Source organism: Armigeres subalbatus, chromosome 2 (assembly GCF_024139115.2).
Source record: "Armigeres subalbatus isolate Guangzhou_Male chromosome 2, GZ_Asu_2, whole genome shotgun sequence".
In the NCBI taxonomy this organism is placed as follows: domain Eukaryota; kingdom Metazoa; phylum Arthropoda; class Insecta; order Diptera; family Culicidae; genus Armigeres; species Armigeres subalbatus.
In genome coordinates this window covers 188758274-188779548 of record NC_085140.1, presented here as the reverse complement: position 1 = coordinate 188779548, position 21275 = coordinate 188758274, and the positions used below count along the sequence as shown (strand labels likewise).

The window sequence follows — 21275 nt, the reverse complement described above, 5'->3', positions numbered from 1 at the left end:
GAATCAACAACTTCGAACAGATCACTCAAATTCAAGCTGAAAATAAAATTCAAAATTTTTGAATATAATATTGTATAAATAATGTAAATAATATTTTGTAGTTGGAGTGATTAATTGATTGTCTTTATTTGAGATACTTGCAGCCCAAGGCTTGCTCATCTCTTCCTCTCGGAGTGGGAGTAATTGAAATGATTTGTGAATCTTATAATTTCGAAGCACATAGCCTTAATGATAATGATTGCATATTTCAATTTCAATTTCAATTTTCCTCTCTATTATATTTTTTTTAAATATTTCCAAACGACTAAAATAAATACTCCCCCTAAACAATTAGAAAATACCCATAAGAAAATAGAAAATTGCCAATAAAGAAATCAGGGTATGAGCAATAAATAAATATAAAATTTCCACAAATAAAACAAAATTTCCATAAACTATTAAAAATTTTCCACAAAACAAAAATAAATAAGCACTTTTAAAAGCAAAAATAGCAATTATAAAAGAAGAATTTTCCATAAAGAAATGAAAATGTTCCACGAAAAAAATACAAAATTTCCATAAATAAATCAATATTAGCAATAAACAATTACAAAATTTTCCACAAAATAAATATATTTTTTCCTTAACAAAATAAAAATTTTCCACGAAATGATCAATAAAAAGCAATAAAAAAAAGAAAATTTCCATAAAGAAATATTTTTTTTTTTTTTTTTTTTTTTTTTTTCTTTATTTTTGTGATTTTTTATTGGCTAATAAGTTCATCACATGCTATAAAGAAATATAAGAAAGCAATCAAACTGTGCTTTTTTTCCATAGACGACCCCTTCTTTAAAAGCGTTTAAAGTTCATGTAAAATTTCATCAGCTTTATTGCTTTCTTGTATTTTTTATGGAAATTTTCTTATTTTTTTATTGCTCTTTATTGATTATTTTGTGGAAAATTTTCAATTTATTATGAAAAAAAATATTTATTTTGTGGAAAATTTTGTAATTGTTTATTGCTAATATTGATTCATTTGTGGAAATATTGTATTTTTTCCGTGGAACATTTTCATTTCTTTATGGAAAATTCTCCTTTTATAATTGCTATTTTTGCTTTTAAAAGTGCTTATTTATTTTTGTTTTGTGGAAAATTCTTAATAGTTTATGGAAATTGTGTTTTATTTGTGGAAATTTTATAATTAATTATTGCTCATACCCTGATTTTTTTTATTGGCAATTTCCTAATTGTTTATGGAAAATTTCTAATTTTAAATGGAAATTTTATTTAGCTGCCATTTCCAAACTCTGCGAAATTCCTTTTATTTTGTTTGAAACTACATATTTCCGACTATTTCTTTTTGAATATAACGAAACGAGTTTCTGGCGAGTTTCGTTTTGAATTCCCCGATTTTCGTAGTATCACATATTCTTAATAGTTTGATTGGTAAACTGATTTGATAATCTACCTAAGTGTCAAAACTGCTTAATTTATAAACATAATAAGCTTCGTTAGTCTAGTCGATGTTCAGTTCGTATCTAGGATGTTTTTGTCACTGTGGAGTGTCACTGAAAACTCGTTATCAAAAACCGATTTCATCATTTTCTCCCACATTATGATACCTACTATTATTGTAAGGTTATTGCAAAATACGTTAAAGTTGGACATGTCAAATCTGTAACATGTCATGTCATGTCGCTTAAGTCTAATCTCAGCTGTATTTATTCTTTAATTGAGATTGAAATATCTTTACCTGGAGTACCCGATGATGTGCTCCTCCTAAATCCAAGTATGATCCATCATAGATCTGTAAGAAGGAAAAAGAAATAAAAATCAAGTTAGTGTAATTACTTATGATTTTTGTGTTATGATAACAGATAGACAGATACATTCAAAATATTTGTTCATTATGTTTGAAGAAAAGTCTCATCCATAAATTCTCCATAAAACAAAAAAGGAAAGGGTTCGGATAGATGATGAAAGGACATAGCCAGAGAGACCACTTTGTTGGATTTCTAATTGTCGAGGGAATTTGCATTGTGGTTACATTTTTCTCGGTCTTACCCATCTTTCGTTTCGCACGCTCCGACTTGTGCACATTAGATCTATTCTGTATAAAAGGAGGTAAAATTATTCAAACGAAAAACAATAATATTGACAGAATAATTTCAATTTCACAGAAAACATGGAAAGTTTTTATTTCTGCTATGCAGAGTAATACTTTCATCAAAACGGTTGAATTTCGTTTTTCAATATGTTTACCACGAAATGGATTAAGATTTTGTCAAGCAGTTTGATATTACAAAATGGCGGAAACAGTTGAAAATATTAGGCGGCGAACGAAAGCTCAATTATGCCAATGGAAAATCAGTGCATGGAGGAATGCGGCTCATGAAAACTGTGCTGTTAATTAAACGCGCAAAACTAACGAGTTCGATCACCCTGCGCTGATCAATTTATGGTACTCAAATTTATCACCGATTATTAATAGTAATAATATAAAAAAGGGAATATAATAATGAATGGTACATAAAATGAAACAGTAAACCATGTTTCATCCATCCTTGCTCATTGTAGCAAAGAGTAAGCCTAAATTGCTGCGGTCGGTGGCAATTGTTGCCTTCATGTGATGTCAGCCGGTTTCTGACTCGGTCGGTACTCCTCACTCGACAGGGACGTTTGACTGAGTTAAGTGCGGAAAAACCTAGTTTTAATTAGTGGATCGTTAAAATGGAATTATGCTCATCCTGTTGTGTAATTAGTCGTTACCCGTGGAGGGTGGCACTGTGGTCCCATTTTGCGTTGCGTTTGTGAGGACCCGCAGTACCACACGTACGTTTGAGCGTATACGTACGTGGTCGGCGAATCAACATTAGCCAACAAATGTGCAACTGATTTGTTTTATTGTTTTGGGATTACCATCCGGTTTCGTTCGGGATGATCATCGTTTGGCAGAGATTACAGCTTCTTGGTAACAGGCGGGTTCGAAGGATAGAGGGATGAATAGTTAAGCAGCTAGGATGTAATGCCATCAAACCCAGTCGGTACAGATTTATCCATTACAGCTTCAGTTTAATTGGGTTTCGATCGTTATGTCGGATAAGATTTCACACAGTAATTGGTGTGCTTTCTGCAATTCAACAGCTTTGATTGAAAACCCCAATTATCTCACCCCGTGATATCCGAAGCACACATTTTGAAGCTTTGATTTCCAATTTCTCTCCAAGGACATCCCGAGCGGACAAAGGCACAAAGCCCCTTTTCCGCTACTTTCCGTCCCGGGTCCAACACAAGTCCAACGGCATGCCGTGAAGCATCCAACAAAGCGCCGCCGGAAGTGAGGAATTTCGTTACGGAAGTTTTCCCTTTTTATTAGGTTTTCTGCCTCGCTTGAATAGCTTCCCGACCGTTCCGTTCGTTCTCGTCGTCAGGCAGCGAACACGAACGAGTAACAGCCTGTTGCTTCATGATTGTTGGATACGTATTTACCAGCAGGGATGCTAGACAGAAAGGTATGTCTCCATCTGAAAAAAAAGTGTACGCTCGATTTCTTGGAAGCATTATGACGACTTTATTACGACTGTATAATTGTTTACACACATACTTAATTTTGTTCACCTAGGCCTCATCATTTTTTTATCTTATCCTGAAGAGAGCATTGCTGAAATTCAGCAAACATACACGCAATCAAACAAACATCAAAATTCACAATAAAGAACGAATCAATAGCGAGATTAAAATTGTGACAAAAAAATGATTATTGTTGTATTTGCTTGAAGATTGGATTATTTTTTTCTTATTTCTTTTATGTTGGAATTACATCCCCAAAAGTTATGTTCAAAACGGTTATTGGAAAGGCGCCGTGTTAAAAAAAAAATGAATCTCCGCATGTGAATCATTCATGATTGTTTTGACGTCGTTTACGTATTGCATGTGTAAATGGTGTTGAAAACCAAGTGGTTCTAAAAATCTTTCGATAGAGTTCTTGTAAATGTTTATTATCGCATCTTACGATAAGATGGAGACGCATGGTACCCAATTCGTTTCTGTTCGCACCTTTGCACAAAATGGACAATTGGAAATCTGGAAGCTTTAATATGCTTCATAGATGAAGAAACTAATAGATGGTGAAGAGATTTCATTTATTACCTCAATTGGAAAAGTTTCGCTAATAGTTTAGTGATATGTTGAATAAATAAATGAAGAATAAATGTAATAAGTCTTCGAAAGTATCAGGTTTGCTAAGGACTTAGTCATAATTATACGAGGAAAATATGATTGCACTTTCACTACTAGAATGCAAGCAGCATTAAATTACGTCTCATTGTGGTGCGATAGAGAAGGACTGAGCAAAAACCCTTCTAAAACTACTGTTGTACCATTCACACGAAGGAAAAAAAACATAACAACTGAAAGGCCCAGTTTTAGAATTTGATGCAGTGAAATACCTTGGGGTTTGTTTAACTTGACAGTAAACTAAGCGCACCGCAACTCTTTCAATTACTGGTGCAATGAGCAGCACACCAACGAAAGCACTGGAAGCATTACTCTATCTGCTTCCTTCGCATCAGTTAATACAATTAGAAGCGGAGAAGTGTGCTTTAAGGGTAAAGAGATTCCATGATTATTATTAGAATAGTTCCCGTGTCGAATAATGAAGATTTGATGGAGATAAAATACATATTTCACTCGTCAGCAATACTCAATCCAGGACGTCACTCTTGGCAACATGGAGGGCCAGACCTCCGACCAGGGTCTATTATTTTTTTATTCAGATGGTTCAAGAAAGAGCAATAGAGTTGGAGCAGGAGTAACTGGTCCAGGAATAGACATATCAATTACTATGGGATCATGGCCAACTGTATTCCAAGCAGAAATTCAAGCAATACTAGAATGCTTACGCAGAAACTATAGACATTCAAATATATACATAATGCCCGACAGTCAAACAGCTTTAAATGCTCTGAAATCGGTTCCTGTTCACTGCGGATTTGATGCAAACGATAGAGCCGATAAATTAGCAAGGCTCGGATCGTCTCAGGATTTTGAGGAACCAGAACCTTTTTGTGCTACATCCGCCTCTTCGAAGGATGAAACCAATTGGAGTAGTACTTTTATTGCTAGGCAGTCAAAGTGATTTATGACTCCGAACATTTCAGTGACTCGCAAAATCATAAATATCATATATCATAATAATTATCGCGTTGAATATGAGAAAGAAAATTGAATGTATGGTAATTGGCATTAAGTTACTCTTCAATATGATATTTATTATCATATAAACGCCCTATTCTGAATAGGCTATTAGTCATTCGATGGCGATCTTAAATAATAATAACAGTCATACGTCATTACGACTCAGCTAAAAAAGGGGAATATATCACAAAAGATCAAATAACTGGTCGCAGTGATAAACATTCCCGACAAGGAATAAAAAAAGGATTTTAATTTTGGTGAAGGAATTTACTGTATTCCGATATATAATGACAAATCCAACGATGTAGTCGAATGTTAATTTTCTCGTCATTGAGATTTTTTTCCTTCATTTACCAGTAGCAGGGATGCTAGACAGAAAGGTATATCCACCCAACCAACGACTGTTAGATGTTCTAACAATTATGTATAAGAACCTATCAAAACCTGTATCAGAATTGGGCATATGCGAAATTCAGGGCTGTTACAACAGTCGTGTATTTCGCGAATTTCGCGGATTTGTCGCTGATTATCTCTTCCAGTCGCGACATTCGCGGTTCCTTAAAATGCAGTCGCCAAAATCGTGGGTTTACATTTACGCCCTTCCATCGGGATTTCCTTTAAGAATTCTTACTTAGAAAATTCCAAATTATTCATGAATGAATTTGCGATGAAACTTCTGAAGAAATATCCGACTTCTAAAATTTCTCCAAAAATTCCTTCGGACATTCCCCCAAAATTCCTTTGGGAATTTCTTAACAAATTCCAGTGGAATCCCTTTGCTTACTGAAATATTTCTGCAGTAATTACTTCGAAAATTCCTTTTGCAAATTCATTCAGGGACTACTTAGGAAAAATTCTCTTGTAAATTCCTGGTATTTTTTGGGAGCCCTTCGAAACTTTCTTTATGAACTGCTTTGAAAATTTCTTCAGCAATATATTCGAAAATCTTTTGGGATTTTTTTTTGAGAAAATCTTCGGAAATTCATTTAGAGTTTTATTTTTCGGGAATTAGAAATTCCTTTGCAAATTTTTGTTTTATTGTATTATTATTTTTTTCAAAAATATCTTTGGAAATCCTTTAGAAACTCCAAAAACTCTATTAGGAGTTCCTTAGCAAATTCATTCACGAGTTCTTTCGGACATTTCTTTAGGAATACCTTTGGAGATTTTCTATAAAAATATCTTTGGAAATTCCATCAGGAGTTCCTTCGAAAATTAATTTCCGAGTTCTTTCGGGAATTCCAATGGAGATGCTTTTATGAGTTTTTTTTTCCATAATGCCTTCAGAAATTTCTACGGCAGTTACTCCAGCAATTCGTTCGGAAAGTCCTTTACAAATGTCACAAGAAACCAATTAGTTTTCAAAGTTCATAACATTTTGAGAGAACTGCAGCAATTTTAGATAGAATTCCTTAAGAAATATCGTAAAAATGGGAACTTTCGAAGTTATTCCTGCAGAGGTTTTCGGGAAATTTCCAGACAACTATCTGATGATTTTTTTCCTTATTTAAAAAAAAAACACATAAATAAATTTTCTGGAGGACTTCGCTAGTATTCTTAATGGAAGATCCGAATAATAATTCTCGTTAAAATTCATCGCGCTGATATCAAGCAGTTCAAATGCGAGAGAATTGTTTGGAAAATGTTCAGGCCGTCTGCGTACAGCAACTTCTCCGATTCGATCAGTGAACACAAATGAATAACACAAACAGGACGGGCCCGAGGTGGCTATCTTGAGGAACACCAGAGGGAATACTAAATTCGCGCTGACTCATAGCCATTAACTTTAACACATGCAAGCCGAGAAGTCAAGTATGATCGCAGCCAGGCGGTTGTCCAGTTCGGGAGTTCCATTTTCCGCAGCTTCGCAATCATGTGGCACTTTGCAAAATCGTAAATCGCATCTACCTGGCGTCGCTTCTCTATCTTATTTCTTATGCTGGTTACATCAAGTTTGATGTAGTCGAGCAGTTCCAGCTTCGTACAAAGTGTCATGGACAACACATTCAAGAACTTTCGACAAACAGCTCAGTATCGAAATATCGCCGTAGTTTTCGGCGTTTCGAAAGCCTCCCGTCTTATGAGTTGGTATGATTTCAGTCAGTTTCCATGGTTCGGGGAATTCTCCGCTAGACAAGGATCGGTTGAAGATAATTGATGCCGGCAGTGCAAGAGCTTCAGCGCATTGCTTCAAGAAAAGAGGTGATAAGCCGTCGGGACCTGAACCTTTGGTGGAGTCCTACTCAAAGAGCCGCTTACAAACTTCATCGACTGAGACAGTTATAATAGGCAGATTTATGTCATATTCGATTATTCTGTACATAATCAGCGATTGACGGTGAGGCGTGATTGTAAGCACTTTTGAAAAATTCCGCCAGCAGATTTGCATCGCGGCATGCCATTGTCTTCGCTTTTTAACATATGACCAGAAACTATTGGGGTTATTTTTGGCGTTTCGTTCTAAACCACTAATGTACTCATGGAAAGCACAATTTTGCGCATCTGTGTACTCCTGTTCCATTATTCGAAGGGCAAGGGAATTTTCATCGGACCGGTGCTTGAAGTAGCGTTTTCGACTCTTACGTAACCTATTTCTGAGCTGTCCCACCATGGCTGAGTATCACGGAACTTACAGCGATTTCTCCGCGCAACATGTTCACGAATTACATTGTAGATGATTTCATAGTTCATAGAATCTGCAAAGCGCATCATCCGCAGAACAATCACAAAGCAAGGAATTCCAATCAACGTCAGATATACGTCTGCAAACTGCATTTACATCATATTGTCGGAAGTCAAACTGAATGTCCTCGAAGTCATCATCGGAAGGTGCTGGTGGCAGAAAGAAATTCAATAACAACAGCTTTCAGAATAGGTGTGGGCGGCTCAATCACTTTCACTCGATCCAGTGTGTTTACAAATGCTAGATCGGGGAGCGGTGAGATTTGATTGAGAATATGTTACACTTGAAAGAGGCCAGAAGCAAGTACAGATTCCGTAAGAGAGACTTCAGATTCAGAGGAAGCATTGGTTGGCAAGTATGAGGCAATATCTGCGTCGTAGCGCTATGACAGGTGCGGCAAGTTGCAGTCTCCGAGTAAAACTAAGATATCGTTACTAGAGGTAATGTTACACAGTTCGTTTACACAAGAGGAGTGCTGCTCATTAACCGCTGGATCCAAATTGGGTCTAACATAAACGCAGCAGACATAAACAGTTTTAGTCGGGTAGTTTGATGCGAATAGTAATCTGCTCCAGGCCAGTTTCAAGCGCAATCGGAACTATTTCACTGTGGAACTGCTTTTTAACTGTTATTAGTACTCCGCCGCCACGTTGGAGAACACTCGTCGAATGATTGCGATCACAACGAAAAATATCGTAATTTGCGGACAACTCGGCATTATGAATGCCGCTGTGCAACCAGGTTTCCGTGAAGTTTTCTGTGCTGCACATTTTGGTAATACACAAGGAATGATGAAACTGGAGTCTGAGTGCAAACTGGGAAAAAATTAAAAACTGGTGGGTCTGGTGTGGGATGAAGGAGTGGCTCGATGAGTGAACCTATTCGGTCTGTTGTTGTGAGTGTGGGTTCGTGGTTAAGAAAGGGATATTCGATGATCCTGGATCCGTGCTCTGGTGTGGCTTCCAAAAATGTCGAGTATTTTCATTTGTATCCACAAATTCGCGAATTTGTATATCAGGAGGCCAGGTGGAGGGATCCATGGCTTTTGTTTTCCATTAAACAGATCATATTGCAATTCTAGATCTCCGGAACGCCAAATTGTGCCTAGAGCTTAGGAGTGGAGCAGAATGGATACGTTTGTATGCGTTTTGACAGTTTTTCCATGGCAAAACTGTCAAAACGCATGCAAACGTATCCATTCTGCTCAGCTCTTTAGTCTTGGTCTCCCAAGCTGTTGACAGTGCTTCCCTTCAATGTTGCTGCGGAAATCGTGATTTACTATCACCTACGCTTTGGTCCGAAACTAGGTCCGAAATATCTCGTTTCTTCGTTTACGTGAGCCTACTAAGTCATTACAATTTGTGCGAGAATCGTTTTTGTTCTTCAAGTTTTGTTGGGTAGGATTTTTGAATCTCTCTGGAGAATCGCACAAGATTTAGAAGTACCTCAAAGAATCTACATCTTTTTATTTTAAAGCAAATTTCAAATTCTAGCTATTCTTTTCCGGAGTAATGCAATGACCAATATGTTCGTTCTGCTGTACCGTTCAGTATATTATTTTAATCATTTGAAATTTTAAGTTACTTTTACTCTGAAAAGTAACATGAGCTTTTTAACTTCTGGCAACCTTCACGTTGAACATTTTGTAACATGGTACCTATTATTTATACGTCAACTATGTCGTTGTGTATAGTACAGCAAAAATTATTTTATTTTTCCTATTGTTCAATATGTCGTTAATGTCCATAAATTAAATGTAAATGTATTGGAGTTTCGTATTGAAATATGTTTTTGAGTAATTTGGCCATTATTCATGCTAGTCGCGGTTTTGTTTTGTTTTGTTGGTCGCGGATTTCGCGGAATTGGCTCAATTAGTAACAGCCCTGGAAATTGTTAGATTCTTTTTTCTATCGTTTATTTGAGAGCCTCATGTTAGATTCTTAAACAAAACATGAAAGCTCACAAACAAATATTGTAAGAAAACCTTGTAAAATTGTTAGCTCTCATACAATATTTGTATAAGAATCTAGCATTTCCACACATAACATATAGGCATCTTAGCCGTGGAATGTTGTCTTTCCATGATTTTGAAACGCTAGCGAACCTAGCGGTGGATGTCAAGCTTTACTGAACAACGCGTATAAGACAGAGCAGCACCGCATGCCTTGCTGCCTCTTTCTTTTGCCTTGGATATACGGGATTGCAGCTCGACGATTATTGACCCTACTTTGTAACTTGCAGTTTGTTCTATGATGCCATTTTGTTTGTGATTTTCGCATATGCCCAGTTCTTATACAGGTTTTGGTATGTTCTTATACAGAATTGTTAGAAAATCTAACAATCACCGGTTGGGTGCCTCCATCCGAAGAAAGTAGACGTTTGATTTCTTGGCAGCATCTTGACGAACGAAGAATGTACTTTCTTATGGTTGAACAGTTGTGTACTGTACATACAAACTTAAATTTGTTGGCCTACTTCTCATGAGAGAGTATTGCTGAAACATAACAATCTCATACGCAACATATTAATTCACAATTTCAAATAATGTGAAACGAATGACTATTGGAATGTTTTTAAATATATCTCGTTGCTTAGAAATTTGATATTTTTTGGATTATTTCTTCTATATGTTGGTATTGCATTCTCCACTGGGATGTTTAAAATGCATTTCCCTAATATTTTTTCTTATCAAACAACAGCAACTTAAAGCTTAAAAAGCTTACTTTCTTATAGCAACAGCTCTACAATATAGAAAAGTTTGTTGATTTATTGGAAAAGTTCCGAGATCATAAAATTGGATTTTTTGACCCGGGAATACTTTGCCTGTGAATCTTCCTTGAATGTTGTATGTGTAAATGATGTTGAAAATTAAGTGTCGTCATATAATCAGGGCTGACAATAGTCATTCTCGCCATATTTCGAAAGCAAAAAAAAATATAGTCCTCGTCATAACATTGGACAACGCAACACCTATTCGATTTCTTTGTGCCGCACGCCTAACACGAAGAGCTCAACCAAAAGTATCATGACGATTTTCGTAGTTACTTCTTCACATATATTTTTTTTGTCTTGTCAGAATGACGTCTCAAACAAACAAGCTGTATGAACAAAGGTAACATAAATGTATCGAAAACAGTGTAGAGTTCTATGAGCACTGCCACAGGTAGCTGCTTGCTTCAATACCGATTTTAGCCGCCTCACTGCAGTGCTAACGAAATATGTATTACATTATTGGGAATTGTAAAAATATGGAATAAAATTTGTTTCGTTCCTAAGCAAAATAAAGCTGTAGAGGTGTAAATCGTGACTTGATATTACGGTTTATTTAAAAAATCATGATCCTTTTACAGAGTAAGTTTGGAAAAATAGAACGTACAAGCATGCCTTTATTAGTTTTAGGACTACACTATGTAATGGTGCCAAATATAGAAGGTTTGGTTGATGTATACGTTGTGGCCACTATATTGAAGCAGTTAGATAAATGTTACAAGCTTTATCAGAAATGAAAATCGACAACATGCTCAGCTTGTATTGACTGTAAACGTAAGATCAATTAGCTTCAAATGACTCAAAACTGTGTTTACATCGTCGTCAAGTATTCTACTAACAATCCGTGACCCATCAGGTGAGTCCGTCAGGTTCATTTATTTGTCAAAATTCATCCGACAGTTCACTGTCAATGCGGAGGTTAAAGATTTGTTTATGTTTGTTTGCAAATTTTTGGATAGAATATATATATATATATATATATATATATATATATATATATATATATATATATATATATATATATATATATATATATATATATATATATATATATTGACTGCGATCGGTATGCACGCAACCCTTCCTGTAAATTTATTGATTCCGTGGTTTAAGCCGGCTTCGTGGTATTGGCATTTTTAACGAAGCCAATGTAATGCACACTGGAGTCGTTTTTACGTGGTCTTTGGGATTGACTTAAGTTTTAATTAAGGCGATTTGTAAGTTACGCGAACGTATGCTCCATGAGAAATCGAATCCCGCTAGACTTGTTTGTTGTGGGTTTTTGAAGCAGGTTTAATTTACGTGTATTGTGAGACTTATGCGGGTTTAGGTTTTGCTTCTAATTCGATTATGAAATTTGGACGATTTCTTTTTTAGTTCAAACTACTAACTGATGGAAATATCGTAATAAATTCTACTCAGAATTTAGGTAGTTTTTCCGTTTTTCTTTTGTTTCCCATGATTGTTGTTAAACATAAAGCAATATGCATGGTCTTAAGTGAGATTGTTTAGTATTATAATACAATAATACTACAATAAAACAATAATATAAATTTCAGTAAATTAATATATTCTCAATTTTGAGATGAATAAAGTCAACTTTGGGTAAACTAAACTCAGCTTTGGTTAATATGTTTTGAGTGGATTAAGTTAAACTACTAAGTGTTAGGAAACTCATTTCACTCAAAATTGGGTTATTGGTCCAAAGTACGGATTTGAGCTAAAACAACCCACTTTTGAGTAGTTTTGTTTCATAATTCTCAGTGTTATATCGGAACGAGAAATTTATTCTTATTGTACAGTATTTCATTATATGATAAATTGAAGCAACTAGAATAAATAGTTTCTTTCTCTGTTAAGTCGTTAATAACAATAAAACGATGCATAATTACTTTGCTCGGCTAAAATAATAAAATAAAAGCTACTTGTAAATTAAATTACAGAACCATACATACTTGTAAAAGAAACTACAAGCCAACGCTAATAACTTTTTACTTGTATTTTCTTTATGCAACAGTTATTAGTAAATTCCACTAATAATATTAGTGCGGTTTACTTGTAATATTAGTCTTGTAAATTCATACTTGTAGATTCATTATGTAACAGAAAAATACAAGTTAAAAGCTACTCTCCTAATATTATTAGTAAAATTTCGATTATGCTACAGGCCCCTGGTCATAAGAGCATACCATCAGATGGAGACGCATGGTGAATAATTTTTCATTAAGGGTTTGTTTTATTAGCAGAATGCCTACTCTAAAACAGTTTAGGTATACTTACTCAACCAAGTTGGGTATTCGAAACAAAAAATTGACAAATAAAAAAATCAACTGGCACCTCTGTGCAACAGCAACCGCACACCCAATACACTGAAGCCGGTAAGGACTCCCTTGTCGACCAATTTCCCGCAACCGAACAAAATGATGAGGATGTTCTTCCAGTTGCCAGTAGTGGGGTCGCGTCACACAATCCACCGCCTGCCTTGGGGAGCGAAGAGCATCATCAAAAGCAGCAGGGCAAAAAAGACTGACGGAAAATTTAAGTGAAATAAAAATAAAATAAGTAGCTGCTAAGTTTGGTCGTTCTGTTGCGTCGCCAGTCACCACCATCGCCGACCGTCGCTTCGTCGTCATCGTTTTTCGGCTGTGCGGCGGAGGAAGCTCTGTAGCGAAATAAAGCCAACCAGCCAGACAAAAGAAACATGTTTTCCTCATTTCATGTTATTGTTTGGGTCTGTTTTTCTTTCGGTGGGATACTTTTTCTTTCGTTTGACTTTTCTACGAACGACTCTTTATGGGATGCTTTTGTACGACTGAATGTGAGAAGGCGTGGTGATGGTGGCGTGAGTGTCTTCTGCGAGTTTTGTTCTGCCCTGGACATGTTGCTGTGTTCTTGTTGGAGCTCGCTTTGATGTTGTTATGCTTGTCACACGAGACGAGGGTGGAAGAAGTATCTTAGATTGATAAAAGGTAAAAAAGTTGGAAGTCCGTGGTTGCCGTAATCGACGGAAAAATCAATCATTCTGGATCATCGCAGATAAAGTTTGATTAGATATCTATCAAAATATAAAGAACAATTGCTCTAATTTGGCCTTTGGGTAAGTAATGGAAAATAAAGTGAGACGTATAATCGGATGCGTTTTCTTGTTTTGTTATACATCGGCATCTTGGTTTCTGTTTTGAACATGCTTTTATAAGGTTGCGATGTCTACTTTCTTACAGATCATGGTAATTTGGCTTCTATCTTTCCTCATTTTGGTTTTGATCAACAGCTAATTTTTTGAATGAAGGTGTTGGATTGACAATTTATTCTGCGACCGATTTACAGTCGGCTTTTAGATCTTGATATCGAAGGGACCATCAAGATAGGGAGAGATCGAAAAATGGATGCAGCATTGAAATGGGTACTAGATCAGAAGATTTCGTTGCTATGAAAAACGACAACAAAACAAATGTTATTTCTTGTTTTTAATGAATTTGTTATTGTCCAAAGATTGTCTTGTAGCCTAGAAATTTGAATATATCGACATGGGAAGAAAGAATCCTGAACAAAATATAAAAATAACACATCGAGATATGGAGGAAATCGAGATGTAGAAAGCAAAAATCTATGTGTATTGACGGGACCGTGAAAACCATCGAAATAGGGAGAGATATCAAAATATAGAACATCGAGATGTAGGGAGGCAACTGTATAATCTTTTCAATTTCATTTCTGTAGTTCTCCACATTGTGCGTGAACATTTTTATAAGTTGTTTTTTAATATATTCAAGAGTTAATGCGCATAAGTACCTAATATTCGAAAAAGAACCAACATTTAGTGGTTGTACGTTTTATGATTTCTAGTAACCAAACTACATACTTGTGCAACTTTTAATCATATAAAAAGGACTGAAATATGCAGTGCGCACAATTTGAAATCACGACTGATTCTGAAAGCATGATGTGTCCTTTCATATCTATACTTATGCATCGAAACTGCAACAACCCAAGTATCTGAGGCAACCTTCAAACGTATACATCACCTATTCAATGAGGAAGCCTCCCACCCCATCAGAAAACTCGATAAGTTATGCAGCAAACGTCCGGGCGGACATATTTTCTGCTCCATTCGCAATTTAATGAATTAAATTAAAGCCTCTATTGTTTCAGGATCAACAGTCATGCCCATTGAATGGTTCTTCTCTCGCCCTGTCAGGCTCATTGGAAATGGAAACTGCATCCGAACACGAAAGGCATCGGAGATGTCGTCCGCACTGCTGTTGATGCTCCGAACACACATACGCTCGCTGCAGCAGCAGTCGTTCGTTTTATTGGGCAGGTTATTTAACCGGAATTGTTCCAGTATCGTACAATATTTCGAGCACTGCATTTAAATTGGCTTCCCATCGGCCTTCCCGCTTGGTCCATTGTGCTGCCGCTCTGACTGACAGACTGGTTGACTGGTTGCGTAACATCTCTACTGAGATAGTCGTTTCGAAGCGGTAAAAGAGATTTTCTGCTTTGCTTACTCGATAGTGGTCGAAAAAGCTTACTTTTCATTCTAGGTTTTACCGAACGGTTGGTTCTGAGTGACTAGGGTGAACCATCGTTTTCAAAGATTTGTTTGTTATTGTTTATGTCATTGGTTGGCTAAACATAGATGATTGAGTTAAAAAATATTGAATATTTTGTGAGTCCATGCATGGAAAGTTTTGTTTATTATTTGTAAAGGTTGAGCTTTAGATGAATAGCAAAAAAAAAAAAAATTCGTGAGATAGATCATAATACAAGATGAGTTTCATTATCCGAAAATTATTATCACAACCCTCAGCCCTCAGAGTGAGCTGCTGTTTCAATACATATCCTAGGGTAACGGGAGGTAATGTCTAATGCCTAGAATGTAACGTTGGCCCATAACGCAAATTATTCAATAATTCAAAGATAATAAATCGTTTTGTAAAGATATTTATTACTGTTTTTTAAGTGTTTCAAGCATATTTTATTTACATTACGCTAACTTCAAACAATATAACCTTGTGTTAGATGGAGGCCAGTGAGTGTGTTGAGAATTAAGGGCAAGTTCCTCAACTACAGCTTGAATGGTGAGAACCACCACTTTAGCCAATACACTCGCACCGCGCGTCTTCTATGCGTGAAGTCCTGTATGAGGGACACTTCCAACTTGTTAAGCTGCTCCAGGATGATGCAGAGTGGGGCAATATATTGTAGAATAGTTGCTACAAGATTCGCACAAACAACATAGGGCCAGTCCATTAACACCCCCACATCCGATCGTCCTCGGGGGCTACTTTGAACTTCACGCTTCGGATCGCTGCTTCTTAAACAATACTGTCTGAAACTTGAAGAAGTTGTTTGAAGTACGTAGCTGATATGTCCAAGTCGAAAATCGAATTTTTGTTTTTGATGCCAAATAACTTAAAAATGCATGAAACGTCGAGATCTAATGTCACCCAAAAAAAATTTTTTTTGAATTTTTTTTTCCTTTATAACATTTTTGGGATTTTTTGAGATTTTTTTCAGATGATGAAATTTTTTTTTCATCGAATTTTAACACCGGACGATGCACAAACGTTTTCGTTGCCAAAAATATCCCCCTATGCAAAATTTGAGCTAAATCGGCCATGATTTAGGGTTGCTCAAAATTAATCAAAACTTTTTTATCTCACAAGGAGGAAATAATTTTTTTGTTGTTTGATGCCAAAGGACTCAAAATGCATGAAACTTTGAGAATTATTTTTTTATGGCGAAAACAATTTTTCATCGAATTTAAAAACCGGTCGTTATGCAAACATTTCATAAGACCTAAAATATGCCCTATGCAAAATTTGAGCTCTATCGGACATGATTTAGGGGTGCTCAAAATCTTGCTATGAAAATTTTGAATATTTTGTAACTTTGAAAACTTTTGAGATCAGATTTACGGAGGAAACTATCAGATTGTCAGGCAATGTTTATTACACTCATTATTTGCTTAGCGCATTGCTTGCTTTTACAACTGTTCTTTGGTTTACACTTCTTGCAGATGTCGAATAAATCTCCCATCGAATCAGAAAAGTATTGCCTCTTCTCAAGTTCAGTCGTCGACATTAGCAGCCTATTTTTTTGTAGATCTCTCCATTTTGTATGGTAACGCAAAAGTTTAAATTCAATTGGCCTATTACCAATCACTTGATTAATTTGTTTCCTTTTCCATACAGCTATCAACGCTTCTGTTGTTATTTGCGCACGTTGTATAGCAGTTTGTTTCTCAGCTCGCAAATGAAACATGAACTTACGAAGAACTTTACCATACGACAGCAAATTAGATGACTTGGGAAACAATGACAAATATTCCCCAACAAACAGAATATGCTCCATATTATGAAAAATAATAATAATAAACAGTGTGACTGCTTTCACTTCTCAAATAATTACTGGTAATGGGAAAACCTAAAATGGAAAAAGAAGTTTTGATTAATTTTGAGCACCCCTAAATCATTTCCGATTTAACTCAAATTTTACATTTTTTGGCTATCAAAACGTTTGCGTATCGTCCGGTGTTAAAATTCTATGAAAAAAGTCCCAAAAATGTTTCATGATCGATGTCCTGATAATCCTCGCCACAAACACAGATATTTCCTTCCGAGAGCCCCACTCTGAAAAGATGTGCATTTAAAGTGTAGTGATTGAACATTAGACGACACATGGTTCGAATGAAACTTCTTCTCATATTCAATTTTTTGAACCATGGACACTTAGACACCTGCGGGCTGAAAAATATATTATATGTAATTAAATATATTATCGCGAAGAGGCGTGGATCTGCGTGAACTAATTTCATGCATGAAAAATTCTTCCGAATTTTTCCGGACGCTCGTCCAGGAATTTCTCGGCCAAGAGTTCCTCCAGGAATTGCACTGTAAGTTCTTCCAGGAATTCCTCTGAAAGTTCCTCCTGGAATTCCCCCGGAAGATTTTCCAGGAATTTCTCCGGAAGTTTCTCCAGAAGTTCATCCAGGAATTTCTCCGGAAGTTCATCCAGGAATTCCTCCTGAAGATCCTCCAGAAATTCCTCCGAAAGTTCCTCCAGGAATTCCTCCGCAAGTTCCTTCAGGAATTCCGCCGGAAGATTGTCCATAAATTCCGCCGAAACTTCCTCCAGAAATTCCAACGGAAGTGCATTCAGAAATTCGACCGGAAGTTTCTCCAGAAATTTCGCCGGAAGTTCCCCCAAGAATTCCGCCGGGAGTTGATCCAGTTTTTCCTCCGAAAGTTTCTCCAAGACTTCGTTCATAAATTCCTCCAAGGATGCTTTCGAAAGTGCATCCAGGAATCCGGCTGGAAGTTCCGCTAAAGGTTCATCCAAGATTTCCGCCGGAAGTTTATCCAGGAATCCCGTTGGAAGTTTCTCCAGGAATTCTTCCGGATGTTCCTCAAGAAATTTCGCCGGTAGTCTTTCCGGGTATTCCTCGGAATGTTCCTTTAGAAATTTCGCCGGAAGTTCCATCAGAAGCTCCGCCAGAAGTTTATCCAAGATTTCCTCCAGAAGTTCCTCCAGAAATTCCACTGGAAGTTCCTCCAGGAATTCCACTGGAAGTTCCTCCAGGAATTCCACTGGAAGTTCCTCCAGGAATTCCACCGGAAGTTACTCCAAGAATTCCATCGGAAGTTCCTCCAGGAATTCCACCGGAGGTTCCTCCAGAAATTTCGCCGGATGCCTCTCCTGGTATTCCTCCAGAAATTCCCCCAGAAGAGTTCTTCCAAGATTTCCTCCGGATGTTTATCCAGGAATCCCGCTGGAAGTTTCTCCAGGAATTCTTCCGGAAGTTCCTCTAGGAATTCCACCGGAAGTTCCTTCAGGTATTCCTTGGAAAGTTTCTCCAGGAATTCTTTCCGAAGTTTTTCCAAGAGTTCATTCAAGAATTCGACTGAAACTTTCTCCAGGAATTTCGCCAGAATTTCTTCCGGGATTTCCTAAGGAAGCTCTTCCAGAAACTCCTCCGGAATCTTCTAGGAATACTACTGAAGCTCCCTCCAGGAATTCCTCAGGATATTTTGAGAAATTTCCATGGATGCTCCTTCATATCTTCGTCTTCTTATTGGCATTACATCCCCACACTGGGACAGAGCCGCCTCGCAGATAAGTGTTCATTAAGCACTTCCACAGTTATTAGCTGCGAGGTTTCTAAGCCAGGTTACCATTTTTGCATTCGTTTATCATGAGGCTAGCACGAAGATACTTTTATGCCCAAGGAAGTCGAGACAATTTCCAATCCGAAAATTGACTAGACCGGCACAGGGAATCGAACCCAGCCACCCTCAGCATGGTCTTGCTTTGTAGCCGCGCGTCTTTCCGTATGGCTGAGGAGGGCTCTCTTATATATTACACCTGAAATATACCCTGGAGTTCCTCCATAAATTCCCCCTGGACCTTTTTACTAATTACTACAAGAGCTCTTCAAAATTTACCACGCAAACTCTCCAGAACTTCACTCTGAATTTCTTTTGAAATTCATATGGAATTCCTCTAAACCCAACTTCCACCCACGCCCCAGAAATTCATCCTGAAATTCCTTTCAATTCTTCCTTACGCCCAATGCTTCAAAAACTCATCCACAAATTTACTCGGAAAATCCTCAGGTTGTGTCTCCTTAAATTCCTTCAAAGACTCCTTTGAAAAATCCGAAAAAAATTCTAAAAAATCCTTTAGAAATTCACCTGGTTATTCCCCCCGAAATTTCTTCAGAGATTCTTCTGAAAATATCTCCAAATCTCCCGGCGATACTCATGGAAACTTCTGCATTAATTCTTCCGAAAATTTCAGCCGGAATTATCTTTAAATATCTGTTAATTACTCCTCCCAAAATTTACGCAAATAATCACCTAGTAAACCCTCAAGGGTTTAACCGGTATATTCATAAGAAATTACCCCGAAAATTCAACCGAGAGTTCTCCCGCCTATTGTTTAGCGAACTCCTCTGGAAACTCGTTCAAAAATATCCCTAAAAATACCACCACATTTTTTCCAGCAACATGTCCAAAAATCCTTCTATATTTTGGTTCATTTTCTTCAATATTTGCTCCGGACATTTGCTTTGAATTTCCCCAGAATTTCCTAGCGGTATTGAATTGTCCAGAATACTCCACCAGAAACTCTTCCGGGATGTTCTTCTTTCAGGAAGTATTGTCGATGGAAGTTTTCTGAAAAAATCCGGGAGTATTCTTGAAGAAATTGCTGGGAAATTTGTGACAGAATTGCTGATTTATTTTGAATCTTGGGAGAAATTTCTGAAAAAAAATTCTAGATGGAAGTTCCGATGTAATTCCGGCTGGATTTTGCAATGGGTTACCTGGGAGATATTTGGATTTATTCTACGAGTTGAGTGACGCGCAGTAGTGCTATATTTTTTCCAAGGGTACAAGAGCTTCAAATATAACATCTGAGGCTGGAGAGTGAACTCTCTCCAAAATATCACGTGTCATTTGACATAATATCATTTAAATGACATTTTGCCTCCCGTGCCCCAGATTACATTTTTACAGCAATATCTTGCTAGGCAAAGTTGTAGTCACATTTAAGCGCTATAAGTTCGTCATGACATGATGAACAAACTGATCGTTAACTTCTGAAAAAAGTTATGTGAAAATTATACAAACGAATGCAAATGACATTTTACAACACTGGTGATAATAGTCGTATTCTCTAATTTGGGTACCATGGTCACCTCATGTGAGAATCGACTCACCTAACATCACTATTCCCGTAACACGGTAGATCACTTTGACGTAGTGTGTTGTGGTGTAAGATCTACCAAACAGAGCCCTAGCCTAATCCATTTTTCTAGCTAGGGCAATAAGTTGTGGTAATTAAGGATTCATCGTATTTAGTCCTCGCTACCAACAGCAGTCTCAGAAATAAAACATAATTATAATGTTACCATGCAGACAGTTGAAAGACTCGAATTCCTCTTGTTTGAGGCTAAACTGTATGCAGCGGAAACAACTTTTCAAGCAATTAGTTAAAAACCTCGGTACCCGGTCCTAGGCTGAACTGACTGCTGGAAAAATCGAGTTAGGGGTTTAAATTCGTACTAACTCTTCTTGAACTGGTGAACAATGGTAGTGAGAGGAACACACGGAAGTTCTTATTACTGAACAAATTCTCTTGCTTAAAATGGTCTTGTAGACAGAGCTAAATCCCGGGTTTTAAGAGTTTCACTGGTGATATTCTAGAAGCAAGACAAGGATGTGGCTAGGGCTCCGATGCATGGCCAAAAACAGTATTACTGTTCTATTTTCTCAAGAAAGGATTGATTTCCTATTGATAAGGGGCGCGCCTTCAATGGGATTGCTTGCTCTCTATGAAGGGTCTAAATAGCGGGACCTTGTCATGGTGGTCTTGAGAAAACAAAACAACAACTGTATCGAAACCGATACTGCATTGCTTTTCAATAGCACTGGAGTAATTCGACATGCACTTAAACACTAAGGATACGGGTAACGCTACAATAGATCTAATAATTGGTCGCTGTGGCACACCCGAACAGGAAAAAAAAAAAACATCACTATACTCGAAGAATAAGCCTAATTCTCTCATATGAAAATCCTGGAAAGGTTGTTGAACAGCTCCGTATCTCCGTCTTTGGAAATCAGGACAGTTCCTAAAA

The 21275-nt window shown here is 37.0% G+C and overlaps 1 long non-coding RNA gene across 1 annotated transcript in view; it reads right to left on the bottom strand.

Annotated features, from left to right (window-relative positions):
* Positions 1-1495: 1495 nt before the first annotated feature.
* LOC134215641 (uncharacterized) overlaps positions 1496-21275 on the bottom strand; it is a 255767-nt gene continuing 235987 nt past the window's right edge. Inside the window, exon 4 of the long non-coding RNA XR_009980252.1 lies at positions 1496-1786. This is a non-coding gene — a long non-coding RNA (uncharacterized LOC134215641). The remainder of the gene's footprint in view (positions 1787-21275) is intronic.